This window comes from Astatotilapia calliptera, chromosome 5 (assembly GCF_900246225.1).
Source record: "Astatotilapia calliptera chromosome 5, fAstCal1.2, whole genome shotgun sequence".
Lineage (NCBI taxonomy): Eukaryota > Metazoa > Chordata > Actinopteri > Cichliformes > Cichlidae > Astatotilapia > Astatotilapia calliptera.
In genome coordinates, this window is record NC_039306.1 from 21,527,370 (window position 1) to 21,535,070 (window position 7,701).

The 7,701-nt window shown below is 48.6% G+C and overlaps 1 long non-coding RNA gene across 1 annotated transcript in view; it reads right to left on the bottom strand.

Moving 5' to 3' along the window:
• Positions 1-5,452: 5,452 nt before the first annotated feature.
• Positions 5,453-7,701, bottom strand: part of LOC113022546 (uncharacterized) — a 2,699-nt gene continuing 450 nt past the window's right edge. The window contains exon 3 of the long non-coding RNA XR_003272435.1: positions 5,453-6,751. This is a non-coding gene — a long non-coding RNA (uncharacterized LOC113022546). The remainder of the gene's footprint in view (positions 6,752-7,701) is intronic.

Below are 7,701 nucleotides of genomic sequence, written 5' to 3' on the forward strand. Positions count from 1 at the left end.
GAGAGAGGGAATGCCGACGCACCCTCTCCAGAATTGGAGATATCATTTCCACTGGGGGAAATGCATACAGGAGCACGTCTGGCCATTGGTGCGCTAGCGCGTCCAAGCCCAAGGGTGCATCGTGGTCGATTATGGAGAAGTACAGGGGGCAGTGAGCATTCACCCTGGAAGCAAAAAGATCTATTTGCGCCTCGCCAAATAGATCCCAAATCTGAGCCACTATTGAAGGGTGTAACCTCCATTCTCTCACCAGAGGACCCCCCCTGGAGAGAAGGTCCGGCCCCAGGTTCAGGTGGCCCGGGACATGGGTGGCTCTTAGAGTCAGAAAATGAACACTGCACCATAACAGCAGAGAGCGAGACAGCTGCAACAGGGGAAGAGAGCGTGTTCCTCCCTGCCTGTTTATATAAGACACCACTGTTGAATTGTCCGTCCTGACTAAGACATGCTGGCCCTGCAGGACTGGACGGAAACGCTTTAGAGCTAAGAACACTGCCAACAGCTCTAAGTGGTTGATGTGCAGCTGGCGCTGAGCCGCGGACCAGATCCCTCTCACTGACGCACCCTCGCACAGCGCTCCCCACCCACTTAGGGAAGCATCTGTGGACACCACCTTGCGAAACAACACCCTCCCAATCCGAGAGCCCTGGTGCAGTAGCCCGGGCTCCCTCCAAGGACGGAGAGCTAGCATGCAAGACGCAGTTACCGGCAGCCTCCTCCGGAGGTGACGCGAAGCACACAAACGGTGAGAGAGAGTCCAGCGTTGAAACGCTCTCATTTTCAACAGCCCAAGCGGCACTACGGCGATCATAGATGCCATCATGCCCAACAAGCGCAATATCGTCTGGAAACGCAGTCTGCGTCCCAGCTGAAATTGAGCGAGGCAGCGATGAAACGCGGCCACTCTGTGCTCTGACAACCGTGCGCGGCTGGAAAGAGAGCATATTTCCAGACCGAGAAAAGCGATCTGTTGACCTGGGATTAGCGAGCTCTTCTGAAAGTTCACAGAGAACCCCAGTGTCTGAATGTGTGACAGAACCCGCGACAGCTGCGTCTCCGCCTGTTCTCTGGAGCAAGCCACGAGAGCCCAGTCGTCCAGGTAGGCCAAGATGCGGATGCCCCTCTTCCTGAGGGGCGCTAGCGCTGCCTCGGCACATTTCGTAAAGGTGCGGGGAGCGAGCGACAGCCCGAACGGCAGCACTAGGTATTCGTAGGCTACGCCCTCGAACGCAAACCTCAGAAACTGCCTGTGTTTCGGGTGTATAGCGACATGAAAATAAGCATCTGTTAGATCGATTGTCGCAAACCAATCTCCCGGGCCGACTGCACTCAGGAGCTGTCTGAGTGTTAGCATCCTGAACCTGTACGTTCGCAGGTACGTGTTCAAGACTCGCAGGTCGAGGATGGGACGAAGCCCTCCCCCTTTCTTCGGAATGACAAAATAACGGCTGTACCAACCTTTGTCCGTCTCCGAAGCGGGGACCACCCGTATTGCTCTCTTCTGTAATAGCGCCTGTATTTCCTCTCTGAGTACCAAGGCTGCCTCGGGGTTGACAATCGTGTTCACGACTCTTTGGAAACGAGGCGGCTTGACCCGGAACTGCAACCGGTAACCCATGGCAACGGTTTGCAGCACCCACGGAGAGGGGGCGCAAGCGCGCCACTGAGGGAAGTGAGCAGCCAGCCGGCTGGCCTGCAGCACTGACGGCGGGGCGCCGTCGCCCCCCAGTGTGTCTGCAGGGGACTGCATCCCCTGCCTGACCTGGCTCATTTCGCCTGCAGGTTGAGCATTTGAGATTGTTTGAGAGTAAACAACACTCTTTATTGATTGCAACATGGGAACATGTACATTTATACATTTTGTTGGGTGCACCTTTTCCGGGGCATAACAATGAAAAACAGCGGGAACACTCGATGTGGTCGCTTGAACATTCAACACATCTGAACCGTGTGCAGGGGTTATGTGCTTGGGAGACCGCGATAGGGAAGTGCAGCGCCTTCTGGGGCTGACAACCTGAACAGAACTTAAGCGGCACCTCTTGTGCGGCAACAGAGGGGTAAGAGCAGCGTCTCCCTGCGTCTCCCGGCCTTTGCCCCAGGCCGACTGGCGTGGAGCTCGGGCCGGAGTACGTGCTCTCGCCGGCGGCCCTCCCACTCCAGCAGTGGGCGCCGGTCTCTTGCCAGCTGTCAGAGGAGCGGCGGGCCTGTGAGAGCTAGCAGTGGGCTTGGGCTGGCGTCTGGGGATGATGTCGCGCAGAGCTTCCGTCTGCTTCTTCCTCAGATCGAATCGAGCCTGAATGGCTTCAAGTGAATGTCCGAATAACCCAGCCGCAGACGCTGGTGCGTCCAGATACACAGCTCTGTCTCTATCAGGGACGTCGGAGAGGGTCAGCCACAGGTGCCTCTGCGCCACCACTGTCGAAGCCATCCCTCTGCCCAGGGAGAGCGCTGCACAGCGAGACGCACGGAGGATGTAATCCGTGGTGACTCTAACCTCGTTAAGAAGAGGTGACAGCGGGCTGTCCTCCGGAACCAGCGATCCAAGCTCCGCCAGGCACATTGCTTGGTACGTCTGGAGCATGGTGACGGAGCTCATGGCTCGAGCGGTGCCGGCCTGAGCCCGATAAATCTTCTCCAGCTGCGAGGCCGAGAATCTGCAGTGCTTGGACGGCAGAGTTGCGGGGCCACCGACACCATGGTTATGGGACGGGGCCAGATAAGCAGCCAGAGACGGCTCCATAGGGGGTGGGTTAGCTAAACCAGCTCCCTCGGCGCCGTCCAATTCCATGTACTGTCCATAGCCGGGCACAGTGACGCGGGTAGACAGAGGTTTGTCCCATGACGCTGTTAGCTCGCAGAGAAAGTCTGGGAACATGGGGAGGCAGTTTTTGGCCGTTGCGGGCTCCGGTGGAAGGAAAAAACCCGCAAACCGCGACGGCTTCCGAGCTGGTGGAGGAGAGGGCCAGTCCACCTGCAGCTTCTCAGCGGCACGGCGAAACAGGGAGAAAAGAGAGGTGTCATCGTGGCCGACCGGCGCAGCAGCGGCGGCATATTGGGTCGACAATGAGCTCTCCTGCTCATCCTCCGACAAACCATGGATGTCCAGGCCGATGTCCAGCACGTCATCGTCTTCCTGGGGAGCGCTGGCGGGCTTCAACCCAGGCTGAAGCCCGTCAGCGCTCCTGCATGGTTCCGGTCCGTCATCGGCTAACCCGTCAACGTATTCCATGTGGTCAGCCCAGCTAATCGCGGGGACATCGACCTGAAAATTTTCGTCTTCGGACTCGGACGAAGCCGGGGCTCCAGACTCGGAAAGAAGAGGGTCATGCCGTGCGACAGCCGAGCGTCCCAGCACTCTTTCCACAAACGTCACCCGTCTTTCCAGGGTCGAGCGTCGGAGCTGGCGACAAAACGCACAAGCTTCGGGCTCCGTCAACGCTCTCCTAGCGTGGACGATCCCCAGGCAGACAGGGCAGGCATCGTGCTGGTCGCTGTCGTGCAAAGAGAAACCACATCCCTGAGGACAGGGGCGAACAGAAGATTTCTGCTTTGCTCGCTTCGGTTTGGAGTCCATTCCCAAAACGCAAAGCGAAACGCTGCACAAGAAAAACTTGAAAATAGCGCTCCGCGGGCAGCCTACGCACCAGCTGGGCGGTGGAGGCTAACACCAACAGGGGCAGTTAAGCTAGGTTCAAGTTGGCAGACAACGGAGCTAACTAGCAGTAGCTAGCTAGCCCAACTCAGCAGAGGTGTTCTCAGCGAGGTGAAGAGCGTAAGAACTGAGGGATGACGGTGATGGCAGCGGCTATATGTGCGGGCGGGGCCTTGCGCGTGTCATCACACGTCATCTGCCGTAAAGGCGTGAATAAAGGTTTCTTCAGCCAGGACACGCGAGGGCGTGATATCCCATACTTATGTGTTGTACCGAGTGAATCGACTGAAAGGGAACTGCACTAACACCAACAGCAGTCACAGTCAGTTTAGGTTTAACATTTTTAGGGTCTCAGTGTTGTTCCTCACTGAGGTAAAATATACAGAAAAGACGCTTCGTCAGTGTTATTAATTACACCTGTGCTCTTCATTTTATCACCAGTGCCTCGAGGGCCTATCAGCTGCACAGTTTCTCAGACACCCACATCACAGTGTGCTGTAACACATGGGAATTTCTAAACATTTCCCAGATGCCACAAAACCCACCATTGCCCCAGTTCAGGGAATACTCTTTTAAAGTGGTTTAGTTTGTGGAGATCCTATTAAGCATAAATGCATTCAATTACATAAACTATGGATGTATAATCTTTAATGAAATAACAAACCTGTTTTTAACTCAATTAAAACAATCTTGATTGGGGTTAAGTAGATGTTCTCTTCTTACAATTTTAGTTTATCTTGATTTTGCAAAGTACAATATGAAAACAAATCAGTTCCTGAACAGTAGAGTTAGAACGTTTTATTGTAGCATAAGAGGACAATCTAGCACCTAGAGACAACAGGGAGTGGGGGAGGAGTGCAAGACTGGAGGAGATCAGTAAAATATGCAGGGCAGAGACTATGAAGAGCTTTAAATGTTATCATGAGTATTTCATAGTTCATTTGTTGTGGTACAGGCAGCCAGTGTGGTTGATTAAGCAGACATGTGGCATTTTCTGCTGACTTTTGGAGTTCAATGATCAGTAGAATTCAATAAAAAGTTTGCATGAATAAGTTTATAGTATATTTATGGGCCTCCACCGTTGTGTTGTTGAGACCAGACTGAGTTCATGATGTTGGGACTGTCTTTTGCAGAACTCATGGTTCTTTTTCATGAAGACAACTTTTTACAACAGGCTGTATGCTGAAAGTCATTGACATACTGTAGAAAGAATTTGTGACCAATCAGACTGCTCCCTGATGGTACTACATAACACATAGAAGTATTCTTGCTTATGACAACACTGAAATTGTGAATAATATGTTGCATTACACTAATGCACAAGCAAAAAAAATTAAACATGTAATGTAGCACATGCAATTGTTTTAATGGAGCTAGAGCATTTTTAGGACAGGTTCAAACAACAGTCACAATAACAAGTGCTGAGAAAACAACTTCTTAAACCAGCTCAGCAGGTTCACCCAGAGACAACTAAAAGCTACAGATTTACTTCAATTATTTTGAATGAGTCAATCACCATCAGCTTCAGCATGGGTGCAACTGTAAATGAAAGAAATCCAAGTGCCACTGTGCCCGACACAATGTTACATAAAACTTCTGTTATGTGCAAAATTACTTGGTTTTCAGGAAATGGTTGAAATTGTTTTTCAGAACTTAGTAACACTTGTGCAATACTTCCCTGCACAGATGGGGAACAAAGTAAAGCATTTGTTGCGTAACAGTAACATGGCAAATGATCATTCTGGACTGCATAAACGAGAGGAAGTAGTTTAGCATAAATCAACCTGATTTATCATGTAGATACGAACTGTACCACGACGCATAATGGCAAATCAGAATATTATCACCATCATTGTAGTTCAGTCAAATAATTAGATTTTGGTCTCTGGATATGACTAAGCCACATGGTGCTTCATCCCGGCATGCGGTGTTGGAAGAATCACATAGCAAGCAAGACTATATGTTTGTTTTAGTTAACACCAGAGCTAAATACTATAATTAACTCCTCTGCACGAAAAACTATCCTTTGTCTAACACATGAGCATGTGGCACAAATACTGCAATCTGGGACAGTGTTCTTGCAGAGAACCTGAGTTAAATGTGTATAGACTGAAGGCCATTTCTTTAAAATTTGCTTTGAGAACTGGCAGCATTTAAGGAAGACATAAAAATACAAATGAAATGAAACACAACAGATTTGCGATACAAATAATCAATTTGGCATGCATGACTGTGACTATATGGGGTGGCACAGAGAGACTGACATAATTAAAATGTTGGATGTTTTGACCAGTTGTACCTGAATTTATACCATTTCACATTTTCTTTACGTTAAAGATGTCATTATGTTTCACAGCCCAGTACAGCATTTCTGGATATTTGTCTATTCATTCATTTGTATTTTACTGCACGTGATTTTCTGTCCCCTTTAAAGTTACAGTGTGTAAAATCTCACCAGTGGATGTCAGTAGACTGCAGTCAAATAATTTTGGTTTTCTTGCCCCTCCCACTTCAAGTGCATGATGGTAGCTACACTAGGTGCTGTACTACAAATAATTCTAGTGACTGTATATTGCCAGCCTGTTTACCTCAGCTGTCAATACGCTGGGTGAAAAGCGTCCATGTCTAATTACGCTGGAGGAGGCTGTAAAACTTTATGAAAGAAGTTTAACATGATTGATGAGTCAGTAAAGCTCATTTCTGTCTGATGACAGTGATACAGAGGTGAATTCTTAAGGATATTATTTTAACACTTTTTTTTTAATCAGAAAGTGTTGCTGTTAGCTTCTGTTAGCTTCTGTTAGCTGCTGTTAGCTGCTGTTAGATAGCGTTAGTGAAACTTACTTTGAAGTGGAGATAACATTGTTGGACTCTGAAACACCAAATAAACTCTCATACAATGTGAGAATGTAATGAAACTGTTTATCGGAAGGAAAGTGTGATTCTTAGGACACTTGAGTCTAACATTAGTTGGCATAATTTTATCTTATATGCAACTATTGCTGTTGTTTGGTCGGCTCGCTGTCAGCTGTCCTTAGAGGGTGGGGTCACATGTCTGCTGCTGACAAGCATGTTCGTACATATTTTCAGGAAATGAGGCTTGAGGAGGAGAGGTGGTGGAGATGAGGGAGGGGAGACACAATAAAAAAGAGATTATGAAAAAACACATGTACAAATGTTAAATGGTTATATGTAGCTTGAAAGATCAATTTATGATCTTTAAATTACAAAGGTGACTCTGTTCATCTGGATGAGGCTGCTGGCAGGGTTTTCGCTAATGTGTCAGGAGTATTGAAACAGTGGAGACGCATTTTTTCTAAACACAGCATCTCTGTGGTTTTCAAACCCCAAAACAAGCTGTGCCAAAAACTGGTCCACCCCAAGGATCGGGTCCCCCAGGACAAACAGAGTAATGTAGCGTAAGCTGTTAAGTGCCACGAGGGTTGCCGTGATTTATACATGGGGGAAACCAAACAACCTCTGGCTAAGCGGATGGCACAACACACAAGAGCTAACTCGTCAGGCCAAAACTCCGCAGTCTATTTACACCTACAGGCCAGTAGACACTCAATGATGAGGATGTACACATCCTGGACAGGGAGGAATGCTGGTTTGAGTGGGGAGTCAAGGAGGCCACGTGAAAAGGGAAAGACCATTTCTGAATCGAGGGGGCCTGAGGGTACATATTTCACCATCTTACAGTGTTGTGATTGCAGACATTCCCCAACTTTTTGAACGGTACTCATAGCCATTTGTCAGTGATCACTGATCAATGCAATGGTCATGACAATATGGATATTATTGATCAAGAAACTGACTTCACAGCCCATTGTTCGTTAGTGTTGCTAGTTTCATTCAATATGTAAATGTATTGTTTATAAGGTTGGGGAAATGTGCAGTCAGCTGATACTGAAGGAGTCACTTGGATGAATGACCTAACACTTCTTCTCCCACTAAAAACGCTACGTCCAGATGAACAGAATGAACTAGTACATGGCCGGTCTTTAGCCACATATATAAAACATTAAGCAGAACATGGATGTCCATCT